Source organism: Podarcis bocagei (genome assembly GCF_964188305.1).
Source record: "Podarcis bocagei genome assembly, chromosome: 12".
NCBI lineage: Eukaryota > Metazoa > Chordata > Lepidosauria > Squamata > Lacertidae > Podarcis > Podarcis bocagei.
Genome location: NC_138137.1, coordinates 51,855,439 through 51,877,073, shown reverse-complemented (window position 1 = coordinate 51,877,073; position 21,635 = coordinate 51,855,439). Strand labels below are relative to the sequence as shown.

The 21,635-nt window shown below is 46.7% G+C and overlaps 1 long non-coding RNA gene across 1 annotated transcript in view; it reads right to left on the bottom strand.

Moving 5' to 3' along the window:
• Nucleotides 1-11,414, bottom strand: part of LOC308569793 — a 113,286-nt gene extending 101,872 nt beyond the window's left edge. Inside the window, exon 1 of the long non-coding RNA XR_014000859.1 lies at nucleotides 10,753-11,414. This is a non-coding gene — a long non-coding RNA (uncharacterized lncRNA). The remainder of the gene's footprint in view (nucleotides 1-10,752) is intronic.
• Nucleotides 11,415-21,635: the final 10,221 nt, after the last annotated feature.

Here is a 21,635-nt window from a genome sequence, read left to right as displayed (position 1 = left end):
CAAATCTATAGCATAGGTAGTGATTAGGCAGAGGAGGGGAGACTTTGCTGAAGGAACAAAACCACCCTCTCCCCCTGAAAAAAGGCTTTCGAGCATGTGAAAAGGAAGCAGAGCTGGCGCAGCCATGAGGCAGGTGAGGCCGCTCCTTCAGGCATCAGAAACCCCCAGGTGGCACACCTTTGTCAAGCACTTGAACAAGCTAAGGTACCCATGTGGTGCATTTGGCTTGATGGATCATAGATTTTGCAGGCCTTCCCTACTGTGCATTATAAAACACTTAAGGATTTCCAAGCAATACAAGTGTTCACCGAAGCGAATGCTCTGTTAAATATACAGCGGGAATTACACCAACCCAGGAAATAACATTGTTAATTGTTTGCAGAGAGGATTTTGTTGAAATACAATTGCATTGCAAGTCAGGGGGAGAGGAAACGGGAGATGAAGAGCAAAGGCGAGGTGGGGAAAGGGGAGGCAGTCGTTGACGTTTGGAGACAGAACCATTGTTGCTCAAGGTGCTTGAACACCTTGTACCACTCCTGTCTTTGAGCAAGCAGGTTCTGCAGGTTCTTGTGGGGCTGCTGTGAAAACCCGCAATGCCTGTTTCACTCAAGGATGAACAAAGTCCACCAGTCAGCCATGATAGGCCACCTCCTGTTTTCTTTGCCTGTGTAGGCAAGTCTGGCTCATCCATGAGGCAAGATGAGGTGGCTGCCTCTGGTGGAAGGATCTACAGGGGTAGCAGATCCAGCCTCCGAGGAAGGCATTGCCCCTGCTGTTGCCATGGTAGTAGCAACAGCTGTTAAGTGCTCCTTGGAGGCTGGATCCGCATCAATTTCCCCCTGCCACCATGGTGCTTTGGTTGCATTTTTGTATATTCTGTTGAAAGCCACCCAGAGTAGCTGGGGCAGCCGAGAAAGATGGGTGGAGTACAAAAAAACATTATTATTATTATTATTATTATTATTATTATTATTATTATTATTATACAGTGGTACCTCGGGTTACAGACTCCACTAACCCAGAAGTAGTACCTCGGGTTAAGAACTTTGCTTCAGGATGAGAACAGAAATTGTGTGGCGGCAGCAGGAGGCCCCATTAGCTAAAGTGGTGCTTCAGGTTAAGAACAGTTTCAGGTTAAGAACAGACCTCCTGGACAAATTAAGTTCTTAACCCGAGGTACCACAGTGCTATATATTATTATTATTATACTACAGTGGCCTCTTGGAAAATGGGAATTGCTACTGGTCTCCCCGCCCCCGTCCTGACCTGATGTAAAAATCTATTCCTCCCTTGTTCCTGATGTAGATATTCACAAACACCCTTCTTCCCTGGTGGCAGTGTGTGACATTTTGTGGTTTGCCTCAGGTGCCGAAATGTATTGGACCAGATCTTTGTGCTGGACTGCAAACAGAAGGTGCAGGATGTGGCTGCACATAACTTCTCTTGTGTGTGAAAACTTCTGAGCAGATCATGCCTCATGTGTACTGCAGGGGCTGAATACGATCCCTTCCATTAGGCTGGAAACCGATGAGACACACATACACGCAGCCCGAGTTGAGGCCAGTCTGAATGCTGGAGTACTGCACACTATTTCCACTTGAAGCAATGGCTTCAAGTTACAAGAAAGGAGTTTCTGACTAAAGAAGAACTTTCTTACAGTAAGAGCTGTTCAACAGTGGAACAGACACCACCTAAGGTATAGGGCTGACATTTTTAAAAAAGCAATTAGCACATGGATTGGATTGTTTGCATGGGTTATCGGGCAAGTGCATTTTGCATTCTCAGTGCCCCATCTTCTCTGACCTGAGGAAGGGCCATAGCTCAGTGGTAGAACATCTATCATGAATGCAGAAGGACCCATGTATTGATCCCTGGCATCTCCAGGTAGGGAGCCAGTGTAATGTAGTGGTTAAGAGCGGTGGACTCGTAATTTGGTGAACCGGGTTTGTGTCCCCGCTCCTCCACATGCAGCTGCTGGGTGACCTTGGGTTAGTCACACTTCTCTGAAGTCTCTCAGCCTTACCTCACAGAGTGTTTGTTGTGGGGGAGGAAGGGAAAGGAGAATGTTAGCCGCTTTGAGACTCCTTAGGGTAGTGATAAAGCGGGATATCAAATCCAAACTCCTCTTCTTCTTCTTCTCCCACCTGGAACCCTGGAGAGCCACCCCCAGTCAATGTAGACAATACAGAGGTAGATGGACCAGCGGTCTGACTCAGAAGAAGGCAGTTTCCTCTGTTCTTACTGATTGAGAGGTTCCTGGTGGCCTCCCCACTCCTGGCTCTGACTTGTTAGGTGCTTTTTCTTTTTCACAGTTTTGTACCATTTGCACACACTTTGCACGTTTGCCGAGTGGCAAAATAAATGTGTTGCTGCATGGGAAATGTGTTGCTCCATGGGAAACGAGGCCTCTCAAACAGCTTCCAAGCCTCTTAGAAATGACCGTCTGTCTCCAGCCTTAGCTTCATGTAACCGTGCCCCAAGATTCACTGGGTGGCCTTTAGGAAAAAAACACAATTAACGTCCCAAGCCAGCTTCCTCTCTGATATGGCTGTAACGGGAGCCAGCATCGCGCCGTCTGGCAGTCACATTGGCACATTTGTGCAGCGGGACTTGGCCTGCATCGCTAGCCAAGGACTTACCTGGCAAGAGGACAAGAAATCACAGGAAACAAACACTCATGACAAATGGATGGGGTTCAGCAGCCGTATTGATTTTAGACGTAGAGATTACTGGAGATGGAGAGAGGCTCAGAGGCTAGGAGGATACTGTTACAGACTCTTGGTCAGGGCCGTTTCCCAGAATTCGGACACATTTGCAGCGGTGTCCTCTTACTAATCCGAAGGAGAGGACTTAATCTTCCTGAAAATGGGCTAGATCATGTCTCCTTCTGCATCTCGCTATGCCCTATGCAGCCTCGGCAACAGGTAGAGGACGAGATAAGGTCCAATTGCTTCACTCTCCTTATTCCTGTTCCATGTGATGCATTTAAATACAAGGAAACTATTCAAAGGGAAGCGGGAGAGATCTGATGTGGTGTAGTGGACCTGGAATAGGGAGACCTGGGTTCAAATCCCTGCTTTGCTATGAGGCTCACTGGGTAGCTGAGAGGAAATCACTAGCTCTGCAACCAGCACACATTCATATCAAATAATAAAATGTGTATTTAATGAATTTTCATATGGATTTGTTTATCACAGATTAATGGGGTTTGAGCACTAAATGCAAAATTTAGTGCTTAATTTATGCTGCAATGGGACAGAACATGTGTGAATGAAATTGACAGAGGTTGGAAATGTAAGAAAAACACTAGGCCCTAATTTGAATAGTAGAGTGCTTGGTATCTGGTGGGCGGGGCTTGTGTGTTTTGCTTCGGTATCAGCCCCTCCCTTCAGTGTGTGTTCCGTTAAGAGTGTCACTTTAGAGGACCAACGGTCTCTTCTTGTTTTCTTGCCTCATGATGCTGTTTTAGTTTCTCTCAGACATTATGTTATTTTGTTAAGGTTTTCTCTCAGTTTGTTATTAAAGCTTGTTTACATTTACGTGAGCCACTTAAAGAAACTGCTGAAGAGTGGTGGAATATCCTAAACTTGGGCGAGGGAGGGGATATTCCCAGTTTGCCAGGAGGATTGATTTCATTAATCACGCCCCCATCTCCACAACAGGAAATAGGTATGGGGATGGATCACTAAGAGCCTTTTAACTGGAGATGTGTGTACACTCTCTCTCACACACACACACACACACTCTCTCACACACACACACAAAATGTGTGTACACTCTCTCACACACACACTTTTGAACTCACTCCTCTAAAATTTTATGTGGGTTTTCTTTTTTGCATTCCAATTTCTATTAATGTGTTTATAACATCCATTCTAATGAATCTCTTACACATCCCATTTAGTGCTAAATAAAGGTCAGGCTGATCACCTAGAAAGCTCTTGATTATTTTAATTCAATTAATTAATATCAGATTTTAAAATTACTAGGCGCTTAACAAGATTTTTTTTTCTTTTTTTAAGAAAGCAGCAACAGAAAACTGAAACAATTCTGCCTGGAGCTCTTTACATTCATGGAATCATTTTTTTAATTTTATCTTTTTGTAGAGTTGGAAGGGACTCCTAGGGTCATCTAATCCCACAACAACGCAGGAAGCTCGACTAAAGCCTGGCATCTTGAAATCAAGTACAGTGGTACCTCGGGTTACAGACGCTTCAGGTTTCAGACTCTGCTAGCCCAGAAATAGTACCTTGGGTTAAGAACTTTGCTTCAGGATAAGAACAGAAATCACGCAGCAGTGGAGCAGTGGCAGCAGGAAGCCCCATTAGCTAAAGTGGTACCTCAGGTTAAGAAGAGTTTCAGGTTAAGAACGGACCTCCAGAATGAATTAAGTTCTTAACCTGAGGTACCACTGTAGATTGGCAAGGGCGTCTGACTCCCAAAGTTTAACAATGGCAACAAAATGAATCTCAGCACCCACCCACCCCACCAGGAGTGGATCCTTGCAGTGGCGTAGCGTGGGGGGTGCAGGGGGGGCCGGCCGCACCGGGCGCAACATCTGGGGGTTAGGGTTAGGGGGCGCAAATCCACGGGTTAGGGGGCGGAAATTACTTGCCTTGCCCCGGGTGCTGACAACCCACGCTACGCCACTGGATCCTTGCATGGAAGGGTTCCGTTTGGGTACAAATTCTTGGGCTCAGAATTCTAGCACAGCACTGTTCCCACAGCAGCCAACCAGATGCCTATGGGAAGCCCGCAAGCAGCAATCTCCACCCTCCAGCAGCTGCAACAGCATTCTCTCCTAACATGTGATTCCCAGCAACCGGCTTTCAGGGGGTTAATGCCTCTGGGAGTTGTGGTGGGACACAGCCACTTGTTCATAGTAGTCACAGATAGTTTTATCCTCCGCTGATGCTTCTAACACGTCTTTTAACGCCATCCAAGTTGGTGGCCATCACTACTTCCTGTGGAAACGAGCCCCACAGTTTAACTAAGGGCTGTGTGAAGAATTAGTTCCTTTTGTCCCGAATCTTCCAACATGTCCCCAGTTCCTAGTAATAATAGCAATTATAATAATTGTATTATTTATATGACGCCCATCAGACTGGGCTGCCCCAGACATGCTCACAGTATTACCGTGCTACCTCGGGTTAAGAACTTAATTCGTTCTGGAGGTCCATTCTTAACCTGAAACCGTTCTTAACCTGAGGTACCACTTTAGCTAATGGGGCCTCCCGCTGCCACCATGCCAACCCTCAAAATTTTACCATCCTGAGGTAAAGTTCTTAACCCAAGGTACTATTTCTGGGTTAGCAGAGTCTGTAACCTGAGGTACCACTGTATAAGAGAGCAAGGAAAACTTCACCATATCCACAACATGCAGAGTTTTATACCCCTGCTGTCATGTACTAAGTGTATATATCTTTTGTACCAGCCCTCCACCTGGCGGGTCTTTGTGTTCCAGTTAAAAGCAAAGTGGATCTTGCGAGCCTTAAGGCCTGCCCAACCCTGATCTAGCTACCATATCCCCTGACCCCAAGTTATGGCAGCTATTCTGAAGCTGCATATCCAGAATGCTTATAATTCATCACGCTGCTGTATCATAGATCAACTGAATAAGCCATCAGATCTCTGGCCCTGGTTCTTTCCTTAGCTTGCACACGGTCCAACTTCCCCCATTAAGATAGGACAGCCCCTATTTTCTCATACCTCTCTGCAGTCAATTGCTGTAGCTATTCTGGGTTTGGGGTATTAGGCTGCCTTCTTTTTTTAAGGCTGCTAATGTGTGGATATTTGCACCAGCTTCCATCCCATTCCCACTCTCCCAGCTGCTTATCCAGATAATAAAATGTTTGAGTGTGTTCTGAGTGGCAGCCATTTCTATAAAAAGCACCACCAGATCTATTTCGAAACGAAGTAAAATAAAACAAAATGAAGGCCTACTGTGGAACATTAAAGGCCAGCTCCAGCCAGAATTAAGCACTTTCAGAGCCCATCGGTTGTCACAAAAGAGTGAAGTTTGAGGGTAAACCATTTCGCATTCAAATAAATACATTTGAAAAATGGTTAACTTTTGGACTGGAGCATACCAGGGTAGGGCAATCACACAGAGGCAGGAGAGGGAGAATCTGAGGCAGAGGAACAAGTACAGTCGTAACCTTGGAAGTCGAACGCAATCCGTTCTGGAAGTCCGTTCGACTTCCAAAACGTTCAGAAACCCAAGCACGGCTTCTGATTGGCTGCAGGAATCTCCTGCAGCCAACCAGAAGCCGTGGAAGCCACATTGGGATGTTCGGCTTCCAAAAATAGATCGCAAACCAGAACAATCACTTCCGGGTTTGCAGCATTTGGGAGCCAAAATATTCGAGAACAAAGCTGTTTGAAAACCAGGGGTACGACTGTTAGTGGAAAACTGTGCCAACACTTCCCCTTTTCCATCTTTCTTCAGATGATTTGTTTTCCTGGATTTTCCCTCCTGCTGCTCCCAATGGAAGTGATCATAAATGCACCAGGGCTGACTGACAACCTCTTCCAGGTGTGTCAGGGGAACAAAAGGGCTTTGGATCCAGCAGAACACACTATCTTTTAAAGTTTTAGGAAAGTTTTATTGTAAGAAACAAAATATCCCTAAATATTCCAGCATAAACAATACCCAACTGTATAGCCATATATAGCACTGCACACTAACTTCAAATACCAGATGCAGGTGAGGAGAATGATTCCTAAATTATACTTTTGCATTTCTCTGACTTTTAGGTCCTCTTGGGGACTTATCCTTAAAAGTAGCGTTTCCAACTCCAGACTGTCGTTACAAATTTAAACAAACCAGTTATGAGTCCCAGATCTGTGCATACTTGCGTTTCACCATCTTCCGATTAACAGAAAAGAAGGTGGTCACTCCAAGTTGCTGAAAATCTGTTGTCTTTGGGTCTTTCAGTGACTCAAGGTGGCATGTTGGTTTCTTCATTATTGCCATGTCCCAAAGTTTGAATGCTTGCTTTGTGCTTTTACCGAGGGCAAAGAGCTGAAATCAGAATGGCAAAGGCAGCAGAGATTCCGGCACACTCAGAGGAGTAGATTTGAGAGGAAGACCACCTTCACCGTGAATGGAGAGGGAGATCCGATCTATGCAATGGCCCCTGGAGGCTCTAGCAAACAAGTGCTACTTTTCTCTTCTGTTTTAAAGGAAACGAATGCTTAGTTTGCTACCACACCTGTTTCTGAGATCTCTTTCTGTTGCACTGCAAAATCATTTCTTCAGAGGAGAGGCTTCATCAACATAAGGGTGTAGGGGTGTTGCATGAAGACAAGACTGCCCCCATTTTCATCTTCAAAATATGAGAGGGCATGAATTTGTGCCCTGCCAAACTAAGCTCACCGTGCCCAATGAATTCCTGGCCCAAACACAGAGCATTCATGGCAGGTGAGCCAAAAGGATTAACTTGGTTGCTTGACTGGCTATCCTCAAATTACCAAGCATGGACAAATGGCGCCCTCTGCCTTCTGGAGACAGAAGGCTGGCTCTCTGCTTTCGATTCCCTACACGCCGTGGTGCCAAAACAACATGCAAATCTTCCGTCATGTAATTCCTAAATCGCTAGCTCAGCTGAACCAGTCCTGATCCAATACAGAGTTGAAGATCTCCAACTCTGAAGCTGTTCACTGTGGACGTCTTTCCAAGATCCCAGCAAATGTGTCATGCAAACTACTAGTAATTCTGCATTTAAAGCTCAGGCGTGTGTGTGTTTTAAAAGGTTAGCCCATGTTTTGCCACCCCAACCCCCACAATGTTGTGGCCTACAAGTCCCATTAGCACCAGCAAGTTTGGTCAATGGTCAGAGATGGCGGGAGCTGAAACGGAAAACCTCTGGAAGGCTTCATGTTGGCTACCTCGTGTTACATTCATAGAGGAAGTCGATCTTTCTGAATAACATGTGTTAGTCATGGAACTTCCACCTGAGCACTAGGTGTTGGGAGTCATACATTGGGGGAGGAAAAGTTACCATCATTGCCCTGCTTAAAGAGTTCTCAGAGGTTAATACCTATACTGGCAATAATATAATCAATGTTCATTGCACTTTACAAAGTACAAGAGGACAGAGTATTTGCCCTGAGGAATGTAAAACTCAGCAGAAATGAGACAACAAAGGGAGTGAGCTGGAGACAGGTATGCATTACTGAATGAAAGGTCATATTTAGCCCCAATTATAGTTGTGGTACGGTATGGGGATTTAAGGCTTTGTGTGTGCCAAAGAACACAGAAAAGGTGGGCTTTTGAGGTATTTGTATTTTAACAAATTACAGTTCCCAAGATTTTGGGGGGCGGGGCGGATGTGCATTAAATGTGTGGTGTTTACATAGTGTATACTGGGTTTTTCTTTATTACTTTTAAAAAATCATTTTTATTAAAGATTTTCTTGGTTTACAAAAGTTCATGCATTGTCTCTTTTTTCAGGTTGTAAAGTTCTTTCTACAGATCGGTTACATTTGTTGTGAGACAGTGTTGAGTACAGTATAAGGTCGGGGAAGAAAAGGAAAAAAGAGGGGGGGAGGGGGTAAAACTTATTTTCTTTTTTATAGTGTACGTGTGGGGTTTTGTGTCAGCGTCAACTGGATAGGTCCTCTTTCTATTTGCTTGTTACATTTCCTTGGTAGTGAGACGCATTAAGGGGGGTTGTTTTTGGCCAAAATTCCCTAGAAAAAGTGAGAATTTTTAGAGTTTTTCTCTGCTCAGGACACCCCGAGCACTAGCTGTAGAAACCACCTAAAATTGTTGCTCCCAAAAAACGTTGCCTCTTAAGCCAGGGGAAACTGTCCTTTTTCTCCCACCTTGTCCTGCATTTGCTATCCAGAGATTTGCAGAATCTCAGTGTGTGGGGGAAGAAAAACTCTCAACGGGAGTGCCTCACTAGACAAATGCCTCTTATTTTGAGCTCAAGAGGTCATGATTTCACAGCAGCAATAACATTATATCTAATTTTACCCACTTCTTAAAAGATGAACCCCCCCCCTCCCCCAGCCGGTATGGATGCCTTTCCGCTCTTAAAGCCACAAAAGTTAAAGCTTTCCAGTTGCAGGAAGCAGTATGCCGCGGGTCTTCTGACAGGGGCCATTATATTTGGGGTGGGCGGGTGGGATGTGCCCCCTTGATACCGTGAATTCCCGTGGCCCAGCTTGTCTCCCCCACCCCTTCTCATCCTCCAAGGAAAGGGAACATCTGGTTTTCAATGAAGACCATCTTCTTTTCAAGCAGCACCCCCCAGTGGCAGTTATTGTAGGGGAAAAGCAAAAGGCACAAGTTTCAACCGACCAGGCAGCGGCCATTTTGTTGGGGGCCCTTGGCAGCCATCTTGCAAAAGGCTGCTGCTGCTGCGGATGGTGTCAACTTTTCCATTCTCACAATAGGCAATAAAGCCCTTCCGTGACACTTCAAGAAGAAGCTGTTAAAGTAGCATTACAACAGCCACCAAACAGGCCACTAAACCTTATCTCAGGAGATAAGGCATCAAAGTGATTCGATTCCTAGCTGGGTATGTCATTGCTAAAACTTCACCAGCCAGCAGCGGGACATGAAAACTCAACCGCTGCCCAAGTGAGACTGAGGGCGGAGAACAGGTTGTCAAATTCTCGATGCCCATTTTTGGGCAACTTTTATCTTCCCGCTCCTTGCGATAATTCCCAGGAAGAACGGAAGGGCATAAAGCTTTCTCTTTCCATTTTGAATGTCATTTTACATGCAAGCATTAAAATTAAATTAAAAAATCTATGGAGGGCCTCCTCCAACAAAGCAGGCTTGAAATGGTCAATAGCGAAACGTGCAGAAAAAACAAAATGGCTGCACCATGGCTTTGTCAGGGTGGCCATGTTTAAAGTCATTTATGTTTTCCCAGGAGTCGTGGGAGACAGGAAAAGTACCCGACTCCTGAGAAAATGTAAATGTGTTTAAACATGGCTGTGGGATATTCCCCAGAAGAACGAAGTGTGGGTTGAGAGACTCCCGATTCATTTACCTGGAGGAACATTTTCAGCTAGACTGTTTCCTCAGAGTACTACTACTCAAACCATTTGCCTCACGCAAAGCCGGCAAATGAAAGGAACACAATACAGTACTCTTAAAAGAGGCTATTCCTGCTCAAAATATATATACTATGCCTGGATTCTAACAAATTGCATTGCTGTTTTGGTGAGTAAGCACAACAATTTGCAACGGGAAAAACAATGTTCCATGCTGTGATACATCCTTGTCATTTTTCAGTGGTTTAAGTCGGGGGTGGCAAGCCTAATTCAACCCAATGGCCACTTTCCCCCCCTTTTTTCTTTTTAAGAGTATTTATAGCCTGCTCTTCGCGGAGTATTTCCAGGCCCGGAGCAGGGAACAAAGTAACAAGAAAAACAATACGCAAAAATCAGACGAACTGGTCCAACCAACACCAAAGTAACAATTCTGTCGTAAGGTAAACGAGCTAAACGACATTGTCAAAAGCGTTAGATTTCCAATCTAACCAAACAGCTAGGGAAAAAACAAAACCTAGGACGTTTAAACAGATTAAACAACCAATGGACTTGGCAACTGAAGGAAGAAAGCCCCATTCTGTGCAAACCAACCCCACACTTTTGAGCAACTTAACACCCGCTCTCAAGGGCTCTCACACTGAGTGCTACAAATTGCTCCCCACAAGCATCTGCAACAAGAAACGCCCACTGTTTATCCATAGAAGCAACAGAGCAAGAAACAAACAGGGAAAAACTCACAGACCTCAAGATGGGCAAGGCATGCAAGGCAGATTTGCTGGCCTCCCTTGCTTTCTCTTCGGCTTGCTAGCCGGCACAAAACAGCACCCTGGCTCCTCAAGGGCCTTGGGAGAAAGGGCTATGGCAGCACTCCTTAGATAGGGATCTCTAGGCTGAAATTCAGCCAGGAAGCCGCAGCTGGGGCTTATCTCCTGCTTACGAGTCCTGAGGAAACTCACAGGCCTCAAGATTGACATCCATCAGGGCAGGCAAGAGGCATTATCAGCATTCAAGGGCACATTCCAGCCGGGGGGAAACACTTGGGGGTATAAAACCAGGCAATTTCGGGGGTGCGGCCTGAGGAGAGTTTCAAGGGCCAGGTAGAGGGGCCTGAAGGGCCACACTCAGCCTCCAAGTCTGAAGTTCCCCACCCCTGAGTTCAGCTTTAAGTAAATACATGCAAAACATGGGCCTTGTTATATATTCAACAGCTGGGCCCGAGGCCTAGTTTGTGGCAGGTGGCCACAGACTCTGGATCTGACACAACTCAATTTATTCATTATTTATTTATTCGATTCATATGCCGCCCTTTATCAAAAGACCCCAAGATGGTGTACAACATTAAAGCACATTACAAAACACTGGTGATCAAAATGTAATAAGGAGCGCACTGACAGACAGCTTAATAATAAAATACCGTATTTTTCGCTCTATAACACGCACCTGACCATAACACACACGTAGTTTTTAGAGGAGGAAAACAAGAAAAAAAATATTCTAAACAAAACAGTGGATGTATGATTTTTGTGGTTCATTCTGTGGCCACAGACATGTGATCTGACAGTGAGTTTGGAGTAGCCCAATGCAAAAATCCTGAGGATCCATGTGGATCCATGCTTTGTAACCATGTTTTTGCACCACTGCGGCCCCAGGCAACAGTGGGTGCGTGATTTTTTTGGTGCAAGATGTAGCCATGGACATGCTATGTGATCTGATGGTGAATTTGGGGTGCCCCAGTGCAAAAATCCTGAGGATCCATGTGGATCCGTGCTTTGTAACCACGTTTTAAGTGGGGAGGGAAGGAAAAGCACTCAAGGGACAAGGAACACGCGTGGGGTGGGTGGAGAAGGATGCTGCTAATAATGAAGAAGAGGGGTATAAGGAGAGAAGGCTCCTCTCCTCTCCCTCTTTGCTCCTTTAAAGAAGCAGGCTTTCTGTCCCTCTCTCCTCCCCACTCAGCGGCTCTTCTCCCGCTTTGCTGTTTCAAAGCGAGCCACGGAGGAGGGAAGGAAGGGGAACCATGGATCCTCTGCTCACGACTGCAGCAGATCCCCCCCCCCCCCCGCCACCCATAGGCATTCCCTCCATAACACGCACAGACATTTCCCCTTACTTTCTAGGAGGAAAAAAGTGAGTGTTATGGTGCAAAAAATACGGTAGTTATCACAATAACAGTCCTCTCCTGGACTACACAAACGGTCTTGTGTGAACCAGAGGTAGGAAGTATAAATCATGGCCACTGGAGATCCGAAAGCAAATTGGATATACAAAGTGAGTTAGGGCAGAGTGGGTACAACGTGGTGTTAGGTAAAAGAGAGTGCACTGTTTGCTCAGACTGAGGGGCTAACCTAAAAAGAAGGGTTTATAAGTCTACTGTCTCTCTATTTGGGGGGGTCAGCTGACAGCACACAGACCATCACCACAACCTGGAGAGTGTCCTCACTCTCTAGAGCAGGGATGAGAAACTTGTGCCCTTTCAGAGGTTGTTAAGACTATAATCCTTATCATCCCTGGCCCCCAGCCCTGCTGGCTAGAGCTGATGGGCATTGGAGTCCAACAGATTCCCTTGTCCTGCTAAAAAGGCTGCGATAGCAGGCTGGTTGAAAGCCTAGAGCGTTCGCGGCACAAGAGGTTAAGCACTTAAAGCTCCCACCCCCAGTACATTACCATCATATTCCTATTTAAAAACACTACCATTTTCCAGACTGTGATTGTTGTGTAGGTGTGCGAAATTGCTCAGGAGTTTGTGCATAGAGAATTGCTTAATATACAAGACGTGAGTGGCTGAGTGGCTTTTGACTGTGCTGGTTTGAGCTGTAAAAGGCTACCCTTGCAGGACCCTAGAACAGCCCATAATATCCTACCCCAGTCTACACACTTAAATAATTTTCAGGGTTGAGAAGACACTCATGACAGACTTGGTTTATTTACAAGCTGCCACTGAAATGACTTCCTATGCTTGGGGAACATGAGAACATAGGAAGCTCCCTTATACTGAGTCAGAACATTTGTCCATCCAGCTTGATAGTGTCCACACTGACTGGCAGCAGCACTCCAAGGTTTCAGGAAGGGGACATTCCACCTGCCCCACACCCTGCCTGGAGATACCAAGTTGGCTTAGTTTTACACATTGTACTTATGTTGTATTCCTTATTGTTGATAGCTGCTTTGAGACTTTTGTGTGGGAAGTGATGCACAAATAAAATAAGTAAATAAACAATAGCTTTCCAGAACGAATGCTATAATTTGTAATAGAATCTTGGCAACCACAGTCCGGGAAATTGTACTTTTCAAATGAAAATTATTTGGGTTTCCTATTGCCTCCTCTCAGACTTCCCAGAGCTCCCTGGGAATCATAGGACTATAGATTTGGAAGGAGCCTCGAGGGACCTCAAGGATCATCTAGTCCAGGGTTTCCCAGCTGTTTTAGGACTACAATTCCCATCATCCATGAAAACTGGTCCTGCTAGCTAGGGCTGATGGGAGTTGTAGTCCGACAACAGCTGGCGACCCAAGTTTGGGAAACCTTGATCTGGTCCAAACCCCTGCAATGCAGGTGGAGCGACTGCTGAATCATTTTAAGTCTGTGGTCTTGATCTGACCCAATAAGTGACACATTTGCAGTGGGAATCAGGAGGCAGAGTATTTCTTTGGCTGACATCATCAAATTCAGCTGGAATTGACTGTTTCTTTATACAGTGGCACCTTGGGTTACAGACACTTCAGGTTATAGACTCCGCTAACCCAGAAATAGTACCTCGGGTTAAGAACTTTGCTTCAGGGTGAGAACAGAAATTGTCCGGCAGCAGCGGGAGGCCCCATTATCTATAGTGGTATCTCGGGTTAAGAACAGTTTCAGGTTAAGAATGGACCTCCAGAATGAATTAAGTTCTTAACCCGAGGTACCACTGTATGCAGAAAGGTGGTTGGGGTCTCTGGGATGGAGAAACAGGCCATCTTATTTGTCTGGGTGTTAAAGCGCTGCAGGGTTTGCTCTGTTAACAGATTTTACACTGCTAAAGGATTTGCATCTATTGTCTACTTGGGGAGTTGCTGCCCAGCTATTCCAGTCCCCGCCCCGTGTCCGCCCAGCGTTCTGCCTGCCACCAGGTCCCAGAATGTGTCATATCAAGCCCTTCAATGGGACTGCGGGGAACAGCATGTCACCATGCGAACGGACCTTCAGGGTATAAGAACATCACTTATCTGAGCCTGGAATGGTGTGGAGAAGGTGCTGGCTGATGGGAGATATGGGCAGGCGTGTCTGAAAGAGGAGCTTTTCCTCGCTAAGTGTTGTGGCAGCAGCTCCCTCCTTTCGGTAAGTTGTTTTGAGATTTAGCTCTAATGGACACCTGTCAGAACAAGGGTGGCGGTTTTGGGAAATCGAAATATAAGCGCAAGGAATGTGTTTACGTGCATGTCCTGCCAAATCTAAAGGGTTCGTGGTAGTACTGGCTTTACATAACTACATGGGTGCATCCCTAATCTCGAGGTAGCCGTGAGCCGCCATTGTCCATGCTGGCTAGGACTGATGGGAGCTGGGAGCCCCACAGCAGCTGAAAGGCCACAGCTTCCCCATCCCTAGAGGAAAAGGCAATGGCAATGGCTCTTGCAGGCATTTGCTTAGAGGAAACATCTTTCTATTCTGTCCTGTTGCTTTGCTCTTACAAGTCTGCCTTCAGTTGCAGGGAGAAGTGAGGCCTCAGTTTTAGACACCATGTACTCTGGAAGCGGGACGCGGGTGGCGCTGTGGGTTAAACCACAGAGCCTAGGACTTGCTGATCAGAAGGTCGGTGGTTCGATTCCCTGCGATGGGGTGAGCTCCCGTTGTTCAGTCCCTGCTCCTGCCAACCTAGCAGTTCGAAGGCACGTCAAAGTGCAAGTAGATAAATAGGTACCGCTCCGGTGGGAAGGTAAACGGCATTTCCGTGTGCTGCTCTGGTTCGCCAGTAGCGGCTTAGTCATGCTGGCCACATGACCCGGAAGCTGTCTGCAGACAAACAGCGGCTCCCTCGGCCAATAAAGCAACATGAGCGCCGCAACCCCAGAGTCGGTCACGACTGGACCTAATGGTCAGGGGTCCCTTTACCTTTACCTTTTACTCTGGAAGCAGAGTACAGAATACAGAGCCATCAAAGTCTCAGACCCTGATAATGAAAAGGATGAATCCAGAACCACTAGCAATTCTCTCTCAGGGAAAGGGGAATAGTTCAAGCCAGTATTTCCCACTTGGGCCATGACCTTCAAGTGTGTCACAGGCTATATAAGTAAACTCAAAATAGTTACTACTTGGAAGCCTTAGCTGGTATGATGAATCTCTTGCGCGACTTTTTGTTTTGTTTGCATACGTATGACAAAACTGCTTTCATGCCTGTAACCAAACTGCAGATAGGCTTGAGTCTTGCATATTAACTCCTGTCTGGCAGCTGGACTATAATATGGTCTTTTTTATTTTAGTTTTTTTATTTTAACTGAAGTATTATGATTGGATATATTAATTGAATGTTATTGTTTTTTTGGAAAATCAATAAAAATCAATAAAATCAATAAAAAATCAATAAAATCAATAAAAACCACAGAGTGGGCCAGCAAAAGGTTCTCACATAGGGAGCCACCCTGAGTGACCACCACCACAGCTTGCCTTTGGTACCTGCTGCGGCAGTCATTCAAAATGACTCCCTGCACCACCAGCAAATCACCACTGGATTTTCTGCCAGGGTTAGTCAGTAGTTAAGCAAAGGCGGTTTGAAGTTCTTCAGATCTAACACTGCTTGTGTAACTGTAATGTTTTTAGAATACATTTTTTTATAGCTTATGAAGCAATAACCCACAACCAGGTGGTTGCTGTTCTTGCATACCCATAAACAAAACTGTGAATAACTTTGTAAGCATTATAAATAGTTCAACGAATTCCACATTAATAGGGGCATTAAGTTCATATTTTGCTTGGATGTCTCCAGTAATGGTTATAAAAGAGGCATCTAAAATGCATGAAACTGGCAGCTGCCACAGACCAGTGATCCGAAATCCGTATGAACATAAGAAGAGCCCCGCTGGATCAGGCCAATGCCCCATCTAGTCCAGCAGCCTATACTCATAGTGGCCAAATAGATGCCTGTGGGGAAACAAAAACACTCTCCCCTCCTGCAGTTTCCAGCAACTGATATTCAGAAGCATTACTGTCTCTGACCGAGGAGGTAGAATATAACCACTGATAGCTTTATCCTGTGAATCTGGCTAATCCTCTTTTAAAGTCAGTCAGCTTGGTGGTCATCACTGCCTCCTGTGGGAGCAAGTTCTGTTGTTTAACTACGCACTGCCTGAAGAAACACATTTTTTTAAATCTTCCTCTGAATATTCTAACGTTCAGCTTCAATGAATCGACGGGTCATCATCCCAAGTAAATTTGGTCTTGTGGACCACCATACTAAAAAGGCTGGGAATCACTGCTTTGAACTTTAGAATAGGGAAGGCAGCTGGGGCTTGTAGCTGCCTCCTTGCTTCTCCTGCCTTAACAGGAGATTCAGAGAAGACAGCTTTCCAAGTCAGACCCTGCTAACTCTGCCTAGTGTCTCCACTTGGTTCCTTTGCTCCTGATGGATACTATTTTTCTCTGCCAAGTTAAGACTCGGAAGCCATCTTAGATGCTCATGGAACCACCTAAGTCAGGCATGTCCAAAGTCCGTTACAGGGGCCTAATCGGGCCCGCCAATCAGCTTAATCCGACCCCTGTGGCAGTTTATTTCCTGAGGTAAAATCCTAAAAAAAAAAACTTCAACCCTAAAAAAGCTAAACAACTTCAATCCTAAAAAAAAGCTAAACAACTTTGGTCAGCCCTCACGGCCCTTCCCTTCATCACATCTGGCCCTCTTTGAAAAAAGTTTGGATACCACTGACCTAAGTTATGTGTGGGCACAGCAGAAGGAACAGGGAATTCATAAACATTTCTGAAAGTTATCTGAAAAGGGCTTGGTATTATTTTTGTATTTTTCTCTAAGGGGATTCAGGGTTTTTTTGGGTGTTGCTCAGGAAAACTCAAGCAAGCCATGCCTGCAACAGTTAATTTGCTTTATGGAAATGCCTCAAGATGTATTTTCCACAGGACTCTCCACTTTTCCTCCTCCTTGCCATAAGGAGGCTTGAAAGGCCTCTATTACTTAGCAACCAAAGCAATGAAAGCAACGTAGTTTCCCTCAGGTTCAGGTGGGTGAGGGAAGATTGCTAGAGATGTGTGCCGTTTTTTATTATGATGCTATTTTATAAGGTCCCGTTGACATGCAGATGAATGGTCAGGAATCTGGGTAGGTCTTCCCCACCTTTTCGGAATGGATAATGGTGACTGCATTTTTGGATCTATTGCTCAGCAACATCAAGTACTTTGAACCAGATAAGCTGCACATTTCGAAAACAACCCTTTCCACGCTTCAGAACATCCCAAGAACACTTAAGGTTCAAAGAAAAAGATCAACTTGCAGTATTTGCTACAAGGCTATGCTGACAGCCAATAGCTCAGATGAGGTCCAAATGGATTTGATATAAGCAACGGCAGCTAAATATGGAACATCTCTTTTTAGAGGTGGAGCACCTCTGATTTCCACTTGCTTGGGGGCAACCATTCAAACCTTAACCTTAATTCAGTAAGGCAAGCAGTCACCAACCTTTTCGGGCCATTGGGCACATTTGGAGTTTTGAGAAAATGCTGTAGGTGCCAGTCATGAAATGGTGGCCACTTCTAAATAAGCAAAAAGAGAGACCAAACCTCTAGACTGGTGACTGGGAGCGGCCACCGAGACCACATAACACCAGTCTTGAAAGACCTACACTGGCTCCCAGTACGTTTCCAAGCACAATTCAAAGTGTTGGTTTTAAAGCCCTAAATGGCCTCAGTCCAGCATACCTGAAGGAGTGTCTCCACCCCCATCATTCTACCCGGACACTGAGGTCCAGTGCCAAGGGCCTTCTGGCAGTTCCCTCGCTGCAAGAAGCCAAGTTACAGGGAGCCAGGCAGAGGGCCTTCTCGGTAGTGGCACCCGCCCTGTGGAACCCCCTCCCACCAGATGTCAAAAAGAAAAACAACTACCAGACTTTTAGAAGACATCTGAAGGCAGCCCTGTTTAGGGAAGCTTTTAATGTTTAATAGAGGGACGCGGGTGGCGCTGTGGGTTAAACCACAGAGCCTAGGACTTGCTGATCAGAAGGTCGGCGGTTCGAATCCCCACAACAGGGTGAGCTCCCGTTGCTCGGTCCCTGCTCCTGCCAACCCAGCAGTTCAAAAGCACATCCAAGTGCAAGTAGATAAATAGGTACCGCTCCAGCAGGAAGGTAAACGGTGTTTCCGTGTGCTGCTCTGGTTTGCCAGAAGCGGCTTAGTCATGCTGGCCACATGACCCGGAAGCTGTATGCCGGCTCCCTCGGCCAATAAAGCGAGATGAGCGCCGCAACCCCAGAGTCGGTCACGACTGGACCTAATGGTCAGGGGTCCCTTTACCTTTACCTAGACTATTGTATTTTAATATTCTGTTGGAAGCCTGCCAGAGTGGCTGGGGAAACCCAGCCAGATAGGCGGGGTATAAATAATTTATTATTATTATTATTATTATTATTATTATTATTATTATTATTATTATTATTAATATTATTAGTGAAGGAAGAGGCATCTCGCTTGTGCTCTGTGCTTGCTTGCACAGAGACGTTTTTTGCACTTTCCCACTGTTTAGAAACAGAAGAGAAGGTGGGTGTTCAGTCCTGGCATCCAGTCAAATATGGACATGTTTAATGGGCTATGTTCAATGTAGGAGAGGCCAAGCCAGGTCAAACAGCAGCTGAGCAGGAAGAGCAAGCAGCCTCTTGTGCACTGTGAATTTTTGAAGGGGTGCTGTCAGGGAACTGCCATCAGAGCATCAGGTGGTGGAGGGACTCAGGCAGGATGAAAGAGACTCAACTGCTGAAGCAGGGACCAGCAGGGGGAGGAGTGGGTCTCTGAGGGAATGCGAGCAGGAGGGAGGGCTCAGGGAGGCTTCCAGCGAGAACAGTGGGGAGGTATCGGAGTCTCCCATAGGGAGACCCATACCTCGCAGGAAACTGTCACGCCGTGAGTCCAGGAGACGCGTTTCCGTTAAGGAACTTCTTTGTTGGAAACGCTTCCGCAGACAGCCACTGTCGGACTCTACTAGTGACTAGAGCAGACATGTCTGAGGAGCTCCGTCACACACGGAGGTTTGTGGGGGCGCACAAACTCTGAGGGAGCACGTTTTCACGCACAAGCAGCTAATCAAACCCTCACAGCAGTCCGACAGTCTTTGTACGCTGCCTGTGCAAGAGAAGGCATCATGAGCGAACCAACCGGAACCGGAGGAGCAGGGGCTGGAGCTGGTCCAAGCTTGGAAGATAGATACCGAGCGTTGGAGGTTCAACTGGCCCTGCAGACGGCGAGGCTGGAGGAGAGAAGGGCTCAGGATGCAGACAAGAAGGGGAGAGCCACTCAATTCCCCAGAAAGGTACCAGGATTGGTGCAGAAATTTGGGGGGGACCCCAAGGACTACCATGCTTTTAGGACAGAGATGCAATATGCCCTTAATGTGCAGTTCGATGAGTTCCCTGATGAGGAATCGCGAGTTGCTTTTGTAATTGGGCATCTTGAGAAAGGGGCTAGAGACTGGGTGCGACCCCTAATGGCAACGCACAATGACATACTAAAGGACACAATGAAGTTCTTTCGTGCAATGGATATCATGTTTTCCAGCGATATTGAGGAAGGGGTGGTGCGCAGACAGCTAATGGCTTGTAAGCAGGGGAGTCGATCTGTCCGTGAATATTGGACTGAGTTTACCATGCTGATTCACAGACTGAGTTGGGATTTATCGGCGGCACCCGTTCAAATGCTATTTGAAGAAGGTCTTTCTTCGGGGGTGAAAGACGAGCTGGCACGGAGCCCCAGGGCGGAGTCTATGGATCAGCTGACCAAATCTGCGCTGACCATAGGAGCGCGGCAGGAGGCAAGAGCCTTGGAGAGGCGGGAAGGGAGAGGGGAACGTTGGAAGGAGTTCCGCATTCCAGACATTCCTGAGCCAGCTTTCCCGCCGGCAGAGCCGATGGAAATCGGAACAGCGCGCGCGCGCGCATTTTCAAAAACCAGCGAGGGAGCTAAGAAGGAGGGAAAGGGCCCCCGGAAATGCTATCTCTGCCAACAGCCAGGCCACTTTGCCAGAGTCTGCCCCCAGAGGAAGGAATGGCAAGGGATGGTGGGAGCTGTTGAGGGGGGAGAAGAAGGGGGAGCGGAGCAGGTAAAAGCCAACGCCTGGTTGCCACAATTGGGGCACTGCAGCCAGGCCAAAGAGCAGTGAAAGTGCCCGTGCCAGAAGCTCCTCGACCTGCTCTAGTGATTGAAGTGTCGCTAGAGCTGCAGAATGGGCACCCCCTAAAAATAAAGGCGCTATTGGACTCAGGCAGCTCCTGCAATTTTATGAGCAAGGAGTTTGCTGCTGAACACCAGATACAGACCATCCCTTTAAGCAACCCCCTGCAGGTGACCACGATTGATGGCAGGGAGTTGTTGGGAGGAGGAGTCCGCTTGCAGACTGTCCCAATGATAATGAGGGTGGCAAGGCACACAGAACTGATAGCGTTTAATGTGGCCACCCTGGGAGGCGCTCCCATTATTTTGGGAATGAGCTGGCTAGCTCTACATGATCCGCTGGTTGGCTGGCATCAAAGAGTGGTGTCCTTTGGTTCAGCACATTGCCTAGAACACTGCAAAGGGGAGAAGGGTTCAGTAGGGGCCCAAGCCACCCTAGCAGGGACTGAAGTAATGGGGAAGGTGAAGGTACCACCACAGTATGCAGATCTCAGCGACGTGTTCAGCGAGAAGGAAGCTGACCAACTACCACCTCATAGACCCTTTGATTGTCAGATCAATTTACTCCCTGGAGCACAGCTTCCCGTGGGCAAGTTGTATGCCATGTCAGACAGGGAAATGCAGGAGTTGCGAGGGTTCATTGACAAGAACCTGAAGAGAGGCTTCATCAGAGAGTCCAAAGCAGCAGGGGGGAGCCCAGTGTTCTTTGTGGACAAAAAGAATGCGGACAAGCCGAGACTTGTATGTGATTTTAGGCGGCTGAATGCAGTGACTGAACCGGTGGCGTTCCCTATGCCCAGAATTGATGATATTTTGACCATGGTGAGGAAGGGAAAGATTTTCACAAAGCTGGATCTAAGGGGGGCGTACAACCTGATACGCATAAGGAAAGGGGATGAATGGAAAACCACCATGTTTACCCCTTTGGGGGCATTTGAATACCTCGTTATGCCATTTGGATTACAAGCAGGCTCCGCGTGTTTTCAATCTTTTATGAACCACGTGCTGGGCCCTTTGCTCTACAAGAATTGCGTTGCCTTTCTAGATGATGTGTTGGTGTATTCTGAGAATGAGGAGCAACATGTGAGAGACGTCAGAGAAGTGTTGAGCAGACTGCAAGCCAACAGGCTGTGGGTCAAACTGGAGAAGTGTCGGTTCCATACCAAGGAGGTGGAATTCCTGGGGTACCGCCTGTCAGACAAGGGATTGGCCATGGATCCCGGCAAGGTACAGGCAGTGCTGGAATGGAAAACACCCAAAACCAAGAAGG